Genomic DNA, 20,497 nt, shown 5'->3' with positions numbered 1-20,497 from the left:
GGGTCAGAATCCAGTTCTAAAGAGTTAATGCAAATAAAGCCCGGAATTGGCTACCCAGGAGGTAAAAACTCCAGAAAAATGGGGTCAGTGCCCCAAAGTTAAAAGTTAATTATTGCTTATATAGGTAGAAAACAAAGGAGTTTAACAGGATTATAGCATTTCCTAGACACGGCTGGCTTAGGTTTGGAGCTAATTAGCTGCAGTTCATTTTCCTTTCTCTACCACTTGTTTTCATTTGTTTACAGCTGGTTTTCATTCTCTTTCCAGTTTAAAGAGTGTATTTAACAGTTCACTTTAAGACAATGTCATAGCTATGAAATTATCCTGTGAGAAGAGGGAGTTTAATCTGTTATGACGGCAAAACTTGTAGAAGGAAGGGAGCCTTCCCTGGTGCCTTCCAGACATTTACATCTTACAGGATGATACAGATAAGGAAGAGAGATTAATCTGTAATCAGACACAGTTTACAGCTTCCCTGGTTATAGCTGCCTATCATGAGACTTTAAGGCTCGAAAAAGTTAGTTTCAATAGCCAAGACTTTTAGTTACTTACTTTCATAAAGTAACATTTATTGATTGTGGATATAACATATATTAAAGTATGATCTAACATCAACAACATGGTAAACTAGAGGGTAACTAATTTTGTTTATAAATGTTTCTGTCACTTAAAAATAATTACTCTGGAAAAATTTTTCAAGTTTTTTAAATCTGTAAATTGGGATAACACTTATTCTATAAGGTGGTTATGCTTTAACACTTATTCTATAAGGTGATTATGCTTATTAAATGCAATAATTTATATAATATGTAAGACATAATAAAGATATTCCCTGCTTATTCTGGGGACACTAAATATTTTATTTTAAAGTATTTATTTTAAATATGGCTTAATGTGTTTAGTAAAACCTCTCAACTTTTTTTTTATAGTTGTGGCTTATCATATTTGTAAGCCACATGTTTATTCCAAATATGTGTGACAGTTGAACAGTAATGTCCTGTTTTGTTTTGTTTTTCTCCATGATTCTAGAGTAGGCCATCAATGCAAAATATTTAAAAATATTATTTTTTCTAATTAAGAACTTGGCAGTATTTGAAAACAGGGTTGATATTATGTATAACACTCTTATCTATGATATAATATTTGTTAAGCACAATGTCAGGTCCACCTTCAAACTTTAATTAACAGAAATAATCAGAGGCACGGTTGGTAACTTGTCACTTGAATAGGAATATTATGTAAGTATTCGTCCTCGAGTTTAACAGAATCTTCAGCAATTAACAATACCTGAGAAGTGTCTTCTCAACCAATTTCATACATTTGATTTGTCTGACGACTTAGCTTAATACTCACGGGTAGGAAGATGGTTAATTACCTCACTACAGGCATTGTCGGATGAAATTTTCTTTGTGAGTTTGCTTAGAATCTTAATATTCTTTTATTCCTTCTCCGCAGTGTAAGTTAAAACTTTTTTCTTTCTTAGTTCTCTCACTCTCTCATACTTTCATGTATTTTAGACAATTCAATAAAAAAGCTTTAATAGTTAACATTTATTGGACACTTATTATATACCATTATTGCTCTAAGGATATAGATGTTTATTAAACATTTATAATATCCCTTTCAGGTGGATGCCATTAAATTCCAAAGTTCATGAATAAGAAATCTGAGTTATAATGAAGTTTAACACCTACTGGCCTATTTTCCTGGTTATTAAGCTTGTGTCTTATTACATCAAATCTACCCTGCTAATCTACCTGAGATTGAAGCTCTGCAAACATTTCTCATTGCAACTGCCTTCTTATTACCTTCTGACAGTAGATGGTAACACAAGAAAGGAACTATAAGGCAAACTAAAGAAAGATGTTTTTCTTTCCTGTGTGCTTTCTATTCTTGTCGCCGTCACCTGAATGAAAGCATTCTACCCCAGCACCAGCAGTTAGTTCTGCCTCCAGATCCATTTTGCTCTCCAGCATCCTTGAAACCTCTCCTGGAACTAGTAGCCATCGGCTCACACGTCTTCCTTAGAAGTCTGATCTCCAGCTCTGCAGGACCACTCTTTCCACAGTCTGCATTATGACAGTCCTAACTTTTTCTCTTTACTCCCCCAGATTTAAAGGTGATAGACCCTCTTTGAAGTTATTATCTCTGACTTGCCTCAGGGTTTTCTTTTTTATTCGTTTAGTTTATTCAGCACCTATATAATCAATTCCCTGCAAAATTCCTGCATTTCAAATATAGTAGGGTTTCTGTCTTTCCTACCAGCCACCCGGTTGATAGACTCTCTTGGTCCATTTTGTTTTATTTTATTTTATTTTTAGAGACAGTATCTTGTTCTGTCACGCAGTGCAGTGGCCCAATCATAGCTCACTGTAGCCTCAAACTCCTGGGTTCAAGAGATCCCCCTTCCGCAGTCTCCCTAGTAGCTGGAATTACAGATATGTGACACAATTCTTTCTCTTTAATGTTAGAACTCCTAATTTAAGTACCTTGTGTGCTGAAAAGTAAATTTTATGTTTTATGCCATTTTGAATAATTATTGGTATAAACAAATGCAAATGCTTCTTACATCCTGGCTGAGAATTACAATCAACTAAGTAATGGGAACAACGTGACAGCTCACAGCTCCAAGGCCCATGCCAGCTAGAAAGGGTACGTGGCATGCCCACATGCTCATTTCTGCGTGGTCTTTGGTCTCCTGGGTTCTGACCAATATTACTCGTACTCAGAACCTGCCAATAGATTTCAAAAGTGCAACTCTCCAGCAGTCAAAATCATGCCAATATCTACCGTCCTTGCATCAACTCCTTACCTTTCCATGCCACCTTATTTTAAAAATCTGAACCTATGTCCAAGATTCAAAAGAAATTAAGTATTACCACGCATATTAACTCATGCAAATAGAGAGATGGTATGTGTTATGTTGATTATGTTCCTGAGGACTTGTTATGCCAATCCCAAACACTGGAGGTTTCAGAATGACTCAGTAGCCAATTAGCAATGTGTGAATCTAGCTTATTGAGAGGACTTTACGCATCACTAATCATGCAACTTGCATTCCACACACATAGGCAGTTATAAAAGGAAAGTAACACACCAAAGCCATGTCTGAGGAGTTCATCACAAACACAGCCAGGTCCTGGCTGCTTTTATAATCCCCCTAGATGGACCTGTTGTGATCTCAGCCACCTTGCACTGGCTGTGGGTTCATTTCAGGTCTAGGATGATATCAGGCAGCTGCAAGTGTATCAGCTCAGTCTATTACATGCATGTTCATGGGGAAACAACTTTACAGTGGGCTTAAAATGCTACTGGGCGTGAGTGACTCCATTTTGAGATATCAAGATAGCAAATTATTGTGATATAGCAGAGAGATAGATGAGAGGAGACAGAGAGAAAGAGAGCGCGAGGATGTGTCAGTGTGCATTTGTGTGTGTTGGAGTATGGGGGGTGTTGATGGTGATCCCACATGCCTGTTAGTCTCCAATTTTAAGTCCATCCTGGCTGAACCATCTGACTTAACCACACTGGACTGGTGGACAGGATTGGCTTCGTCATTCGCTAATCTTGGGATTTTGAATAAATTACTCAAACTCCTTGTGCCTTAGTTTCCTTATTTCTAAATGGAGATTTTGAAAGTATCCAACTCAAAAATTATTATAAAGTTAAGTGTGTTAATAAACATAAAATGCTTAGAAAGTGGAATTATCATATGACAATTACTAAATGAGTGTCGGCTAATTTTATTATTGTTATTTATACTGTACCCTAGACTTACATAGCCTGAAGAAATACAAACTAGAAAAAATATTATATTCTAAAACACATGCAGAAAATTTCTGTAAACTAGAGTTTGCTCAAAAATACAGAAAGTATAAATTTATCATTATTTTTTCCTTATACTTGGTTTACTGATGGGTAGAAATAACCCATGTATTACTATTTCACACTTCTGGAGAAGAGAGTGCCTCAGGTCAAAGAAAGTGTGAAAACACTTCCTTCAACTTCCTACCCCTCATTTCACCAGTCCCATATGTTTTTAGAAGAAATGTGAAGGCAAATACCAAAGGCATAGATGTTTTTCATATACTTATAGAAAATGTCTGCAGATTAACTACGAATGCTATATTTGTTTCAGTTAGACAATTTTCTTAATCCTGTATGATTGGATCCAAATAATTCAGGTTAAAGAAAACTTTTCATATTTCCCCATTTTCTGTTAGATCCTCCTGTCAGAGACTTCTCTGAGGATGAACATTTAGTTCAGAATAACTATTGTTATGATGCGTGCTAAAACAGAGATCAGAGAAAATACATTTTAAAAAATCTCAACTTTGCCAATCTGATTCTAATCACAGGATACTGCTTTCTTTGTTTTAATTGAAACAATTTCAACTAAAAATATGGAAGATAGTTATATGAGTGTGCTACATTATCCTTTGAGGAAAATATATTGCCGAGAAATATAAAATATCCATCAATATCTAGTCATGGACGGTCTTTCTATTTCAGAACAGAGATATGCCCTGAAGAAGGCAGTTATGACAACACAGTACATGAAAGGGAAATATCTATCACATGTGCTTCCATATGGAGTTATCTGACTCCCAGTTATTTTTTTAAAAAAGTGTGAACAGGTATAGATGTGGAACCTATTTACATATAGTATCACAATGTGATTCATTAATAACTGTATTACCTGCATTTTTATCTAGTGTGACATGTTATCATCACTGGAGTTAATATGCCTTTTCTCTTTCAGAGTGAAAATCAGTTACTGTGGTCCTAGAAATCTCTTTTTTCCTCTATCTCTAGCCTTGTTCCTTTCTCTCACTGATTCCCTCTTCTTTTCTCTATGTATCTAATATTTCCCCTATATTTTAAATGCATTTTTATTGCAGGAAATGTAATAATATTTTAATTGACAAAACAGCATGCTCTTCCAAAATATACATTTTTTATATGCTCACTTATTTTTTAAGAAGAGCAACTGAGACCCTCAAAAGAAAAATAAACAAGATCAGTGGGAAGAGGAAGTTACTGGGAAGTTACATTTCCTAAATGATGTTTAAATTCTTGTTTGTTACTAATTTCTACATTTGCCTCAATCCATCCCTGTTGAATCTCCATTTCTAGCAATATTATAACAAAAACTTCTGCTCCTGTAAAATTTTGTACACATTAAAATCAAACAACTCCAAGAGTTAGGTTTATAAAAAACTAAAGAATTTGTCCTGCTTCATTCTGTTACATTTTCTTGTATTTTTTAAACAAAACTCAATTTATCAATTCGAGAGAGGGTGGAACATAAAAGTAAAGGATGTTGCCATAAAAGTTGGAAATATATCCTCTATAACAGCTTCTGGGGCTGATCTGCATAGCAAACTCTTGGTTGTTTATTCAGCGTGAAAGCTAATAAATCTATTTGTGAGAACTCCTAAAAGGCAATCATTTCCAGAAAGAGCAAATTCTGGCAAAAGCTATTGTTTCAGCAAATCCAAATGACAAGTGCTTTAATATGACAGCATTTACAGTTCTGAGGGCACAGTACATTTTGGAATCATAAAAGTAGCAACACATTCTGTGTGGCAAAACATACTGTTGTTTAAATCTGTCTTACTGCAATGAGCTGCTAATGGATATGTACAATTTATTAAGAGGCGGAAGAATGACAAATTATAAACCTACACAGATCTAGTCATTTTGCAAGAAAATCTTTATTTCCTTTATTTTTAGCTTTTCATCCATCTGTTTTAGTTAAAACATACTCTCCAAATTCAGATGGAAAGTCTATCTCTGGAGATCCTTCTCTCACTGTGTTTCTGCTTTTCTTTATGCGGCATGCATTAGATTTCCCAATAAAAATAAACTTTTACTTTATTGATAGCAGTAAACAAAATTTAGTTATTTTTACATTCATGAATTAAAATACAATTTTTTTTATTTTTAATATGTGTAAAAAGGAATGATTTGTGATGCCTTGGAAGGTGAAATTCAGTTTTCATTTAGTTTACCTCTTCTGTTTCTTTCTCGCTCTCTCGTTTTCTTTTATTCTCTCTTTCTTTTTTTTTTTTTTTTTTATAATCGCTGGAATACAGTGCACTGAACATTGTGGAAAATGAAAAGATGATAGTCTTTGCCCTGAAGCTTACAATCTGAGAATAAAAACTTGAGACAGGAAGAGTTAAAATAGCAAAGCTGTAGCAAAGTAAAGTAAACATTGTTAGAGGTAAGCAATAAAAAGGAAAAACAGTATCCTGTAAACTCGGAAGCAGAGACAAAAAAAATTGTGTTTATATAAGAACTGCCAATCTCTCAAACTATATGCTCCTAGGTGACTACTAAAAATCATAATGGGCTTATATATATATATATATATATATATATATATATATATATTTTTTTTTTTTTTTTTAGAGATATTTTTTTTCCTGTACTCTGATTCCTGCCTCAATCCATACTGAATAGCATTGCCGGGAAAACACGCTGAATTTCTAAAGGCATTTCCTCACGCACTGTAATCTGCCCCAGTGTTTTCTATCACATTTAATCTAACCATGTCAGCTAGTCTTTTTTCTTTTCTTTTCTTTTTTATTTTTTTGGAGACAGAGTCTTATTGTATAGCCCAGGCTGCAGTGCAATGGTGAGATCTCGGCTCACTGCACCCTCCACCTCTTGGGTCCCAGTTCAAGCAATTCTCCTTCCTCAGCCTCCCGAGTAGCTGGGATTACAGGCACATGTCACCACGCACAGCTAATATTTGTATTTTTAGTAGAGACGGGGTTTCACCTTATTGACCAGGCTGGGCTTGAACTCCTGATCTCATGATCGACCTGCCTCAGCCTCCCAAAGGGCTGGGACTACAGGTGTGAGCCACCATGCCTGGCCTAATCTTTCAAAGTTCTCCCTGCTATAGACCCACCTTCCTAATAGGTCCACCCTTCCTAGTCAATATTCAGACCAGATTCCTTGTGACCCACTACTTGATTGAAGTACTTGGTTCTGTGCTCTACCTGTTCAAATCCCAATGTCACTGAAGTCCAGGTTAACATTCACCTCCTCCACCATTCTAATACTTGGTTATTTTATATCTCCCAATGACTAAATTACACAAAGGTTTGCTTTGTAGACTTTCAGTCACTCTGTGTTTCTCCCTCAACTAGAAAACGTGCTGCTTGAGGAAATCTATGATGTAATACTCCCATGTCTTTCAAAATGCCCAGAATAGAACGTGTGTGCTATCCACTCAAAACCATTCCTGTGGGAGCTAATTAGAAATGAACATGACTGTGTTTCTTAGATAAGTTCTTCATTAACAAGTGTACAAATATAAATGATGAGTTAAGGGAAATGTGACTTAATGCACTTTAAACCTTTAATGTTTATTCCTAGAAAAAGTGTTTGGAATATAACATTTGACTCTTGGATATGTGTCCATAATCATACATTTTTTTCTAATTTTCCTCCACTCACTTCCATCCTAATTAATGTGAAGGGGAGGAAAGGTTTTCTGTTATAATTTCTGCTTGACATAATACAAGTGAGAATAGTGTATAGTCTCTTGAATATACACAAATATACATACATATATTGAATTCAGCTTGCCTATTTTAAATTATTAATGGGTTACACTGCTTATAACTATCGTATCATTTTATCACACTTATCAAATGTTTTTCTTTGTAAATAACTCATATATAGGATATACAGGCACATAATCATATTTATTTTCTTTTTTAACTTTTATTTTAGGTTCGTGGGTACCTGTGAAGGTTTGCTATTTAGGTAAACTCGTGTCACAGGGATTTGTTGTAGAGATTACTTTGTCACCTGGGTATTAGGCCTACTACCTGATAATTATGTTTCCTGATCCACTCCCTCCTCCCATACTCCACCTTCAAGTACACCTCAGTGTCTTTTGTTCCCTCCTTTGAATTCATGAGTTCTCATCATTCAGCTCCCATTTGTAAGTGAGAACATGTGGTACTTAGATTTCTGTTCCTACGTTAGTATGCTAAGGTTAATGGCCTCCAGTTCCATCCATGTTCCCATAAAAATATCTTATTTACTTTATGGCTGCATAGCATTCCATGGTGTATATGTACCATATTTTCTTTATCCGATCTGTCATTGATGGGCATTTAAGTTGATTCCATGTCTTTGCAATAGTGAAGAATGCTGCAGTGAACACTCACATGCATGTGTCTTTATGGTGGAATGAATTCTATTCCTCTGGTTATATACCCAGAACTGGAATTTCTGGGTAAAGTGGTAGTTCTACTTTTAGCTCTTGGAAGAATTGCCATACTGCTTTCCACAATGCTCGAACTAAATTTACCCTCCCACCAACAATGTATAAATGTTCCCTTTTCTTCATAACTTTGCCAACACCTGTTATCTTTTGACTTTTTATTAATAGCCATTCTGACTGGCATGAAATAGTTTCTCATTGTGGTTTTGATTTGCATGTCTCTAGAGTTCAGTGATATTGATTTTTTTTCATACTTATATTGGCTGCATGTATGTCTTCTTTTGAAAAGTGTCTGTTCATGCCTTTTTCTCTCTTTTTAATAAAGTTGTTTTTCTTTTGTGAATTTGTTTAAATTCCTTAAAAACCCTGGATATTAGATGCATAGTTTTATGCATCTAAACCTAGTCAGATGCATTGTTTGTAAAATATGTTCTCTAATTATGTAGGTTGTCTTTTGACTCTGTTGATAGTTTCATTTGCTTCACAGAAGCTCTTAAGTTTAATTAGACCCATATGTCAAATTTTGCTTTTGTTACAATTGCTTTTGGTGTCTTTGTTATGAAATCTTTGCCTGTTCCTATTTCCAGGATTGTATTACCTAGGCTGTCTTTCAAGATTTTTATAGTTTCGGGCTTTACATTTATGTCTTCAATCCATCATGAGTTGATTTTTGTATATGGTGTAAAGAAGGAATCCAGCTTCAATTTTCTGCTTATGGCTACCCAGTTATCCCTGCACAATTTATCAAATAAAGGAGTCCTTTGCCCATCACTTGTTTTGTCATCTTTGTTGAGGATCAGATGGTAACAAGTGTGTAGCCTTATTTCTAGACTCTCTATTTTGTTCCATTTGTCTATGTTCCTGTTTTTGAACCAGTACCATGCTGTTTTTATCATTGTAGCCCTGTAGTATAGTTTGAAGTCAGTTTTGTGATTTTCGTTTAGGGTTGCCTTGGCTATTTGATTTCTTTTTGAATTCCATATGAATTTTTAAATAGTTTTTGTTTGTTTGTTTGTTTGTTTGTTTAGTCCTGTGAAGAATACTGTTGGTAGCTTGATAGGAAAAGAAATATAAATTACTTTGGGAAGTATGGCCATTTTAACAATATTGATTCTTCCTATCTATGAGAATGGGATGTTTTCCATTTGTGTCTTTTCTGTTTTCTCTGAGCTGTATTTTGCAATTCTTCTGGTAGAGAACTTTTACATCCCTGGTTTGGTGTATTCATAGGTATTTTATTATTTTGTGGCAATTATGAATGAGATTGCCTTCCTGATTTGGCTCTCAGCTTGACTGTTGTTAGTAAATAAGAGTGTTAATGATTTTTGTAAGTTTATTTTGTATCTGATATTTTGCTGAAGTTGTTTTTCAGCTTAAAGACCTTTTGGGCTGATACTATGCAGTTTTCTAGATACAGAATCATGTTGTCTGCAAACAAGGATAGTTTGACACCCTCTCTTCCTATATGGATGCCATTTATTTCTCTCTCATCTGATTGCTCTGGCTAGGACTTCCAGTACTACATTGAATAGGAAGATGAGTGGGCATCCTTGTCTTGTGCCAGTTTTCAAGGAGAATGCTTCCAGCTTTTGCCCATTCAGTATGATGTTCACTTTGGATTTGTCATAGATGGCTCTCATCATTTTGAGGTATATTCCTTTAATACCTATTTTATTGAGAGTTTTTGACATGAGGGGTTATTGAAGTTTTTCTAAAGCAATTTTCTGCCTCTACTGAGATAATCATGTGCTTTATGTCTTCAGTTTCATTTATTTGATGAATTGCCTTTATTGATTTGCACATGTTGAACCAAACTTGTATACTGGGGATGAAGCCTATTTATCATGATGGATTAGCTTTTGGATTAGCTGCTGGATTCAGTTTGCAAGTATTATGTTGAGATTTTTTTCATTGATGTTCATCCAAGATATATGTCTGAAGTTTTCTTTTTGTTGTGTCTCTGCCAGATTTTAGTATCAGGAGTTGAGGAGGAGTCTGGCCTTCTCAATTTTTTGAAATAGTTTTAGTAGGAAAATTACCAGCTCAATTTTATACATCTAGCAGAATTTGGCTGTGAATCTATCAGGTCATGGAATTTTTTGTTGGTGGTGGTAGTGGTAGGATATTCATTACTAATTTAATTTTTAAGCTTGCTATTGATACATTCAGGGAATCAATTTCTTCCTGCCTCATTCCTGGGAAAATTTGTATGTCCAGGAGTGTATTCATATCTTTCAAATTTTCTAGTTTGTGTGCCTAGAGATATTTGTAGTAGTTTCTGACGTTTATTTTTATTTTAGTGGTAACATCACCTTTGACATTTCTAATTGTATTTACCTGCATATTCTATATTTTCTTTTTTATTAGTGTAGCTAGCAGCCTATCTATCTTTCTTTTTCAAGAAAAACCAACTCTTGGATTCATTGATTTTTTTTAATTTTAGTTTGTGTGTATGTGTCTAAATTTCCTTCAGTTCTCCTCTCATTTTGGTTATTTCTTGTCTTCTGATAGCTCTGGAGTTGATTTTTCTTGCTTCTCTAATTCTTTAAGTTTTGATGTTAATTTTAGATCTTTCTGACTTTTTGATGTGGGCATTTAATGCTATGAATTTCCCTCTTAACAATACCTTAGCTTTGTCTCAGAGATTCTGGTATGTTGTATTTTCTCATTAGTTTCAAAGAACTTCTTGATTTTTTCTTTAATTTCATTATTTACCCAAAATAATTCATGTTTTTAAATTTCCATATAATTGTGTGGTTTGGGGCAATTTTCTTAATCTTCACTTCTCTTTTTATTGCAGTATAGCTTGACTGTGTTTGTTGTAATTTTAGTTTTTTTGCATTGGCTGAGGATTGTTTTATGTTCAATTATGTGGTCAGTTTTAGAGTATGTGACATGTGGTGAAGAGAAGAATGAATATTCTGTTGTTTGGGGTGGAAAGTTCTGTAGAGGTCAATCAGCTCCATTTGGTTCATTGTTAAGTTCAATTGCTAAATATCTTTGATAATCTGTTTAATACTGTCAGTAGAGTATTGAAGTCTCCCACTATTATTGTGTGGGAGTCTATGTCTCTTTGTAGATCTCTGATAACTTGCTTTAAGAATTTCAATGCTGCTATGTTGGGTACATATATATTTCGGGTAGTTAGGTCTTCTTGTTTAACTGAATCCTTTACTATTATGTATTGCCCTTCTTTGTCTTTTTTGATCTTTGCTAATTTAAACTTTGTTTTGTCTGAAATTAGGATTGCAGCCCTTGCTTTTTATTTGTTTGCCATTTTATTGTTAGATTTTTCTCTAGCCCTTTATTTTGAGCCTGTTGGTGTCATGTTAGATAGGTCTCTTGAAGATAGCATACCACTGGGTCTTGCTTTCTTTTCATTTTTCTTTCTTTCTTTATTTTATTTATTTATTTATTTATTTATTTTATTCAGCTTGCCACTCTATGCCTTTTAAGTGGGGGCATTTGAGCCATTTATGTTGAAGGTTAGTATCATATGCATGGATTTGATCCTGTCATTGTGTTGTTAGCTGGTTTTTACACTGGCTTGTTTGTGTGGTTGCTTTATAGTGTCACTAGTCTGTGTATTTAAATGTGTTTTTGTATTAGCTGGTAGCAATCTTTTCTCTTCGTATTTATTCTTTCTTTCAAAATATCTTGTAAGGTGGGTCTGGTGGTAATGCGCTCCCTGAAAATTTACTTATCTGAAGATAATCTTATTACTCCTTCATTTAGGAAGCTTAGTTTGGCTGTATATGAAATTTTTGGTGGAATAATCTTTTCTTTAAGAATATTAAATGTAGGTCCCCAATCACTCAGCTTGTTGGGGTTTAGCTGAGAGGTACGCTGTTAGCATAATGGGTTTCCCTTTGAGGGTGACCTGCCTTTTCTCTAGCTGCCTTTAGCATTTTTCCTTTCATTTTGACCTTGGAAAATCTGATAATTATGTCCTGGATGTGATCTTCTTGTGTATAATCTTGTAGTAATTCTCTATATTTCCTGAATTTGACTGCCAGCCTCTCTAGAAAAGTTAGGGAAGTTTTCACGAATGATATCTTGAAATATGTTTTCTAAGTTGTTTGCTTTTTTCCCCTCCTTTTCAGGGATGCCAGTGATTCACAGTTTTGGCCCCTATATAATCACACACTTCTCAGAGGTTTTGTTCATTCCTTTTAATGCTTTTTTATTTATTTTTGTCTGACTGTTTTATTTCAGAGAGCCAGTCTTCAAGTTCTAAGATTATTTCCTTCACTTGGTCTATTCTGCTATTAAGACTTGTGATTGTGTTGTGAAATTCTTGTGTCATTTAGCTCTGTCAGACTCATTTGGCTCTTTTCTATTCTGGCTATTTCATCCATCAGCTTCTGTATTGTTTTATTGTGATTCTTATTTTCTTTTGATTGGGTTTCACCATTCTCCCGAATCTCAATGATCTTCATTTCTATCCATATTCTGAGTTTCATTCCTGTAATTTCAATCAGCTCGGTCCACTTAAGAATTCTTGTCAACAAACTGGTGTGGTTATTTGGAGGACATACGATACAGGCCAGTTGAGTTACTGGAGTTCTTGTGTGGGTTCTTACTCATCCCTGCATGTGAGTGTCCCATTAGCTGCAGTGTAGATTGAGTACAGTCAATAGACTTATTTTCTGGATATTTTCACAGGGCCAAAGCTTTGTGCAGGGTATTTATTTAAAGCTGACCTCTTTGACTTTAGAGCGGATATGTTAGTGACATATTTCTGGTGTCAAATCTTCGGGGTATGATCCAGTAGGTGGCATGTAGGTATATTGGTTAGTTGGTAGACACTTGCTTAGTTGTGTGGCTCCCTTATGTTTCCTCACAGTTTCAATTGTGTTCCCTCTCAATGCTCTGAAATTGTGGGTCCCTCACTCCCTTGAATTCTGGCTATAGATGGCAACTTGGCACTACTGGGCTGCTCACTACAGCTCTGGGATGTTCTCAGGGTTTATGTTCTTCTCCAACTTGGAGGCAGCAGAGTGAGGGATCTTAGCAGTGGTGTGGCCAAGGATTTTTTCCTTGTCTCCTGGGGGCTCCACCCCAGAGAGATGCAGGCCAGCAATTGCTCAGTGTAATCAGCACAGAACAAAGGGTCTCTGCTGTGGACCTAAGCTGCAGGTTCCTTGTCTGGTGACAAAGGTTGGTGGATAGATGGAAGCCCTAGAGCTAATTTTCTTGGGTTGTCTGAAGCTTGGTGTGGATAAGGCACTTAGGGTCCTTGCTCTTTTGTTAGTCTGGGGCTAGCAAAGGCAGTTCCACTGCAGAGGCAGTGGCAGAGAGACTTTTAGTTGACCCTGGAGATTTTTTTAATTGAGTTACAGAGCTGCTATTGGCTTTATAGCTCTGCTGGAAGGTGGCTGGAAGTCCAGGCCTAGAGGACCTGACTGGTGAAGAGATACGAGAATGGGCCCCCATGTAACAGTTGGGCCACTTTTCCATAGGGCTGCTGTGGTATGCTGGGGGTCTGCTCCAGTCCCTAGTCACCTTGGATTTTTGAGTACATGGAAGTATCAACAGTGAAGGCTGTGAAAAGATGGCAGCTTGCCCCTCAGTCATATTTATTTCCTATGAGCTTAAATTATTTCAGGTATTATTTGCTTTGGTTTTGGCTTAAATTCGGTAATATTGGCTGGGTGTGATGGCTCACACCTGTAATCCCAGCAGTTTGAGAGGCTGAGATGGGTGGATCATGAAGTCAGGAATTTGAGACCAGTCTGACCAACATGGTGAAACTCCATCTGTACTAAAAATTCAAAAATTAGCTAGGCATGGTGGCACATGCCTGTAATCCCAGTTACTCAGGAGCTGAGGCAGGAGTACTGCTTGAACCCGGAAGATGGAGTTTGCAGTCAGCTGAGGTAGTGCCACTGCACTACAGCCTGGGTGACAGAGCAAGACTCCATCTCAAAAAAGCCCCCAAATCAGTAATATTACTAGGTAAATAATACAACACAAATTAGTGAAAGATTTACTGAAATAATTTATACTACTATAGTCAGTGTTGTTACACATATTAATAGCATTTTTATAATATTCCAAGGAAATAGTCAATTTTCCTAGGTATATCCTAAGTAGAAAATGTAAAATGAAATGAGATTCAAATTCTGATCACTCTGCCTCTGATGCCTGTTTTTTCCACTTTCCCATATTTTTCTGTTTTCACGTGCTGAAAGTGGTAAAGTGACAGTAAAGAATATCACAAATACTGAGGAAGTCCTTATATACAAAATTACTCATAAGCATTTTTTAGGTAAGGCTTTTTTTTAACAGTGTATCAATGTTAAATAGTGAATATCATTATTTACCTGTCTCTGACTCATAGAAAGTGTGTATATTGGTGTATGTGTGTGTGTGTGTGTGTGTGTGTGTGTGGTGTGTGTGTGTGTGTGTGTGTGTGGTGTGTGTGTAATTACTATCTGAAATATATTTCTACAATAATTCTCACATTTCACATAAGTACAGTTCAAACAATTACCTGTATTTCATTCAACTTTTCTATTACTGTCCTCACAGACACTCTAATCTGAACCCAGCTCAAATTTCTTGCAGTTTTAAAAATATAACCCGATCTTTTTCATCAATCTCTTCACCTCTACTCCTCTCGGTGCCTGAGATTCTTTCCATTTTCCTCTTAATTGCTAGCTTCAAACTCAAGGGTTGTTTTCTATTTGAGGCTGTCATGAGATGTTTCTTTTCTCAATTTAGATTCCATTTCCTTCTCTTGGCATTCAGGAATCGCCAAGTATTCTCTTTCTCTGCACTTCACAGGCTATTACGTGGGCCATACAAGTGTGGTCTTAGTCATCCTAGCGAGCCAAACATCAAAGGCAGTGGTTGAGCAACAATGGGTGCTCAATAAAATATTACTGCTATTGTTGGCGATACATCATGTTGAATTTTTGATAAAGGATGGAGTTTAAAAGTTTCAGAAGCCTCAATTTTCAGAAATAGGGAGTTTAGGGACTGTCGTTTGAAATACTTATAATAGAAATTTGTGGGAGTATAGGCACTTGTAGTTTCCCTAGGCTGATATCCTCAAAAAAAGAGTGCTTTAGGAAATAATAGATGAAAAGCCCAGAAGGTAAGGTATAGTCTTTATTGTGCTTGTGCTGTTTCACTCCTAAGTAGACAGTTCTAAAACACATAGCATCCTGCATGTGTATATGGGCAATTGCAACACTTATGGAATACTTTTATGATTTTTGTGCCTAATTTCATAGTTATAATGATAAATAATGTAAAGCATAAGTTAATATCATTATGAAACTTACAGATTGAGAGGTCAGGGCCTAGAAAAATATTTCTTGAATCTAATTACTTTGTTAAATAAGGAAATATTAATTCAATACAACAGACTTCCATAACCTTAATAACAGGAACAAGATTTTTCAACATTCTCTTTTCTATCCACTATATTGCTTCTCTGCTCATTCAGCTGTGGATTTAGTTTAAAAAGCATTAAAAAGTCATTGTCTATACTTAGGTTCAACCCCATTGTCTACACTCAGGTTCAACCCACATCTCAACTAATGTTTCAAAACCACATTGCTTTCTGGCCGGGCACGGTGGCTCATGCCTGTGATCCCAGCACTTTGGGAGTCGCAGGCATGCTGGTCAGGAGTTTGAGATCAGCCTGCCAAACATGGTAAAACCCTGTCTCTACTAAAAACACAAAAATTAGCAGGGCATGGGGCGCACACCTGTAATCTCAGCTACTTGGGAGGCTGAGGCAGGAGAATCACTTGAACCGGGGAGGCAGAGGTTGCTGTGAGCCAAGGTCACCCCGTTCCACTCCAGCCTGGGGGACAGAGTGAGGCTCCATTTGAAATAATAATAATAATAATATTTTATGTATTCTATAAATAAATGGTTCCTAGTTGGGAAGTGGAGTTAGTTTTGAGTTCATATGTGTTCATTGCAATCAGTCCATACTGTTTTTTAAACATTATTTCATCTATCAATTGCCAACTTTCCCCTTTAGGTTACATTCTATTCATTGTATCAGTGTATCTTATAGACAGTATTTATATATGGCTAATTGATTTTTATTTTATACTTATTCAAAATGTTATTAAGATCTTACTCAAAATTACCTTTTCTATGCATAAGGCTTACGTGAAACCAAGATCGTCTTCCTGATCCTCACAATTTGTTAATTATTTCAGTTGCTACTGAGGTCGGGTTCCGGGGCATGGGGGAGGCTCTGCTCCCCTGCTAGGATGTGTTCTTCCAGGCATTGGTCCCTCACTCACCCAAGAGTTGGCGGGAGGACCCCACAGGGCACAGTGGCTCATTTAAATAAATGTCAGTCCCCAAAGAGTTTTTGTAGAAAGTGATTTATTTAGGCACAGAGAGTAAAAGGAGAGAGAAATAGATATATCTATAGAGAGAGCAGCTCCCATGAGGTCATGAAAGAAGATCCAGAAATGGAGTCTACCTGGATGTGTGAGAAGCGGACTTTTAACCTGTTAGATATTCCTGCCCATTTAACTTTTCTGGCCTATGAAAGGTGTTCCTTTAAACTTCTGCTGGAGTGATTGACCTTTGATTCCTGAATGGAGACGTGGGTGGAGGTAGGGGGCTGGGAAGTTCTTGCCTTTGAAACTACACCCCCTTCTGGGCCCTGGAAGAGAATACATTCCCTCATTGCTTTTCCTAGAAAACTGAAACTTTAAGAAGAGAAATTTCAGACTTCTGCCACACTTTCAGCACCTGTACATATACCCTATTTTCCTTTCAGTATTTGGCTTCTTCCACTGTGCTCTGGATCCTATCTGCGCTCATGTTCTCAAGGGTACGCCTCTAGCAATTTTGCATTTTCTCTTCTAATTGCAATTATAGAAAACAATACTCTTAGATCTTCCTAAGCAGCTAATTTACATAATGCTATTTCTCCATGTTTAGGAAAATACTAAAATTTTGCTAGAGGTAGCCACTACCCCATTTCACTACTTGGCTATTCATGATCAACTTCCTGACTCCAGTTTTCTTCTCGTTGCCTCTTAAACACAATATAGTCAGGCTTTCAAACTCACCTCTGAACTAAAACTGCTCTACTCTGGGGAACCAACAGTATCTACATTGATAAATCATGCTGTCAGCTCTTCATAAGTATCTTCTATCACACATTAAGCATGTGTAGCATATTTACTGCAACTGATAGTCATTCTTAAAATAGCGATTGTAATGTTATATTAAATTATTTTTCATCTATGTCACTTCTCTTGCTCTGGTTCTATTTTTCTCAAATCTTATGTTAGTTTCTAGTCCCCTTCTTTTTTCTATTTGTGAACATTCTCTTGGTGATCTCATTTAGTTCCATGAATTTAAATATGATTGAAAATTGATTAATTTACACATTTATATCCCTAACTCCCTAACTTCTATATCAAATACGCATCTAATACTCATGAATCTACTAGTTAACTCTTAACTTTTTTCTTCCAAGCCTGCCCTATCCTATCCTTCCCTAGCCTAGCCTTCCCATTCTTTGCTGATGATAACGCCAACTTTCCTATTTATTGGTTAGAAAAATCATAGTCCTTCCTGATGCTACTGTCACCCACCACATCCACCAGGAAATCTTGTTATCATCTAGATTTCATATTTCAATGATTTCTCTCTGTCTCTTAACTTCTTAGTCTCTTAACCTTGGTCTAAGTCATTGTCCTGTCAAGTCTGGATTGCTGCATTAACTAGGGGTTCTGCTCTTGCCTCTGTAGTCTGTTTTTAAGATTGATGCTGCAGCAACCCTATACAATGTGATGCAAATCTGGTCTCCTCTCTAATCACAACCAGGCAATGACTCTCCATTTCTCTCAGAGTGAAAACCGACACCTCAACATGAGTGCCATGCAAGGTCTAACCATGCTGTGGACTGAACTGTGCCCTCCTCCCCACAAATGCATGTTGAGGCCCAAATCCCAATGTGATGGTATTTGGAGAAGGTGCCTTTGGTAGATAATTAGGTTTGGATGAAATCATGAGGATATGGCCCTCATGATGGGATTAGTGCCCTTATAGGAAAAATCACCAGAGAGCTTGCTCTGTCACTTTTCTGCCATGTGGAGATACAATGAGACGGTGGCTGACTGTAATTCAGGAAGACGGCCCTCAACAGAACTGGACCATACTGCCACCCTGATCTCAGACTCCCATCCTCCAGACCTCTGAGAATATATATTTCTGTTGTTAAATGCACCTAGTGTGTTGTGTTTTATTATGGCAGCAAAAGCAGACTGATACTGACTTTAATTAACTTTTGGAAATATCCTTCTATTATCTTCTTTACTCCAATCTCAGCCTTTTTTTTAACTTCATAAAACCACCAGGCAAAACTCCGCCCTAGGATCTACTTCTAACTCTTCACTCTGCCTGGAATAACCTTTTGGAAGACATCCACTAGCCAAAAGATTCTACCTCATTCAAGTTATGGTTAAAATTACACTTTGTCAGCCAAGCCCTATTTTATACAGCACCAGCCGTTCACATCTACACCTCTTCTCAAGATTCTTAGACTTCTCACTCTGCTCTAATTTTTTTTTTTCTCATATAACATACATCTTCTAATCCTAAGCTTGATACTGTGGTGATCCTAACATCTACAGATGAAGCTTTAAGATATTTTATACTATCTAGGTTAGTTTTTGCTTGATAACTCAGAATATTCATTTCTTATGCCAATTATTAGGGAACAGATTTCATAACCATTTTCCTCCTAAAATGTGTGTAATAAACATTTATTTGTAATCTTCACTATTAACATTAAAACCTTTGTATGTAAGTGCCTTACTATTTTTAAACTTTCATTTTGTTAATACAAAGCCATAACCTCATTAGATTATTTCTTTTGGAATACTAAATTTGCATTTTCCTAAAGTGCCTTATTTAGCATAGAATATTTATTTTAAAGATCTAGAGTTCTTATTATGAAATCTTTTGCAATATAATATAATCCAAAGTATTTGGTAAATATATGATCAAAACAAAAACATGTCTATCCTCAATCTTATATTATCATGGTTATATCTCACATATCCTGTGGCTACAAATCCAGGATACAAACACTATTTTTGAGTTACAGACACCATAATTATCTTTTGACCATTTTCTTTTACAAAAGTTTCTTTTATGTCATAAGGCTTGTATTGAAACTTTCTCAAAGTCACTGTGCAAACCATTCCTATTCTACTCACAATGTCCTTTCCAATTTATACATTTTGACCTTTAATTTTCATTCTTTATGTTAAGATGTTTCTCTAAAACTTCCATTGGTGGCATTTTTAAAAGCTTTTTCTTTGTTCTTGTGAATTGTGAATTTCTCTTTAATAAGTCAATATATGTTAAACAACTTTAAAGTAGATGTATGTTTTTAATATTCATTGCTCATTTTTTGGCTTATACATAATATAACTTTATTCTGTTTAATCTGTTTAATCTTTATTCTGTTTAATCACCACTTTTAAAAATTCTGGACTGTAATAAAAATTATAAACTTTTTGTTATAGTTTACTCCCTTCTTTTTATTATTTTGTACAGATTTCTTTTAGTTGTTTTTTTTTTAAAAAAAACTTACTGTCGCTCCATTATCAGAATGAATCTGAAAGGTTTTAGTCACAAGTTTATTCTTCTGTGGACTCAAGTCCCTGCCTGAGAGTGAATTAGGCACTTAGAGAAGAACATTAGCACCTACAATGCATGAGTAATGCTCAAAACAGAACCCAAGTGCCTAAAAAATATTATGCACCTGATGCCAAAAATACTTATGGGCCTGAATAAGGTACCAGAGGAAAGGAATAACAGAATGAGTTAGAAAGGATCCTGGGAGATTGCATCAGTTTATTCTCACACTGCTATAAGGACATACCCAAGACTGGATAATTTATGAATAAAAGAGTTTTAATTGACTCACAGTTCCCCAGGGGTGGGGAGGCCTCGGGAAACCTCCAATCATTGCAGAAGGGGAAGCAAACTTGTCCTTCACATGGTGGCAGCAAGAGGAAGTGCAGAGCAAAGTGCAGGGATAACCCTTTATGACACTATCAGATCTCATGAGAACTCACTATCCCAGGAACAGCATGGAAGTAACCACCCCATTATTCAATTAGCTCCCACTTGGTCCCTCCATGACATATGGGGATCATGGGAACTATAGTTAAAGGTAAGATTTGGGTGGGTCCACAGCCAAACCATATCAGAGATCATCTGCTCTAGTTTTTTGCCTTC

The 20,497-nt window shown here is 36.1% G+C and overlaps 1 long non-coding RNA gene across 1 annotated transcript; it reads right to left on the bottom strand.

The window, feature by feature from the left end:
- Positions 1–10,221: 10,221 nt before the first annotated feature.
- On the bottom strand, positions 10,222–19,053 carry LOC116530553. Its single transcript, XR_004260056.1, has 3 exons — positions 19,044–19,053; positions 18,770–18,774; positions 10,222–10,293 (listed from the first exon to the last, which is right to left on the bottom strand). It is a non-coding gene; the product is annotated as an uncharacterized LOC116530553 (long non-coding RNA).
- Positions 19,054–20,497: the final 1,444 nt, after the last annotated feature.

Source organism: Sapajus apella, unplaced genomic scaffold (assembly GCF_009761245.1).
Source record: "Sapajus apella isolate SASKATOON/1434 unplaced genomic scaffold, GSC_monkey_1.0 scaffold67, whole genome shotgun sequence".
Taxonomy (NCBI): Eukaryota; Metazoa; Chordata; class Mammalia; order Primates; family Cebidae; genus Sapajus; species Sapajus apella.
Note: the sequence above shows the minus strand (reverse complement) of the source record. Positions and strands in the feature narration are given on the sequence as shown.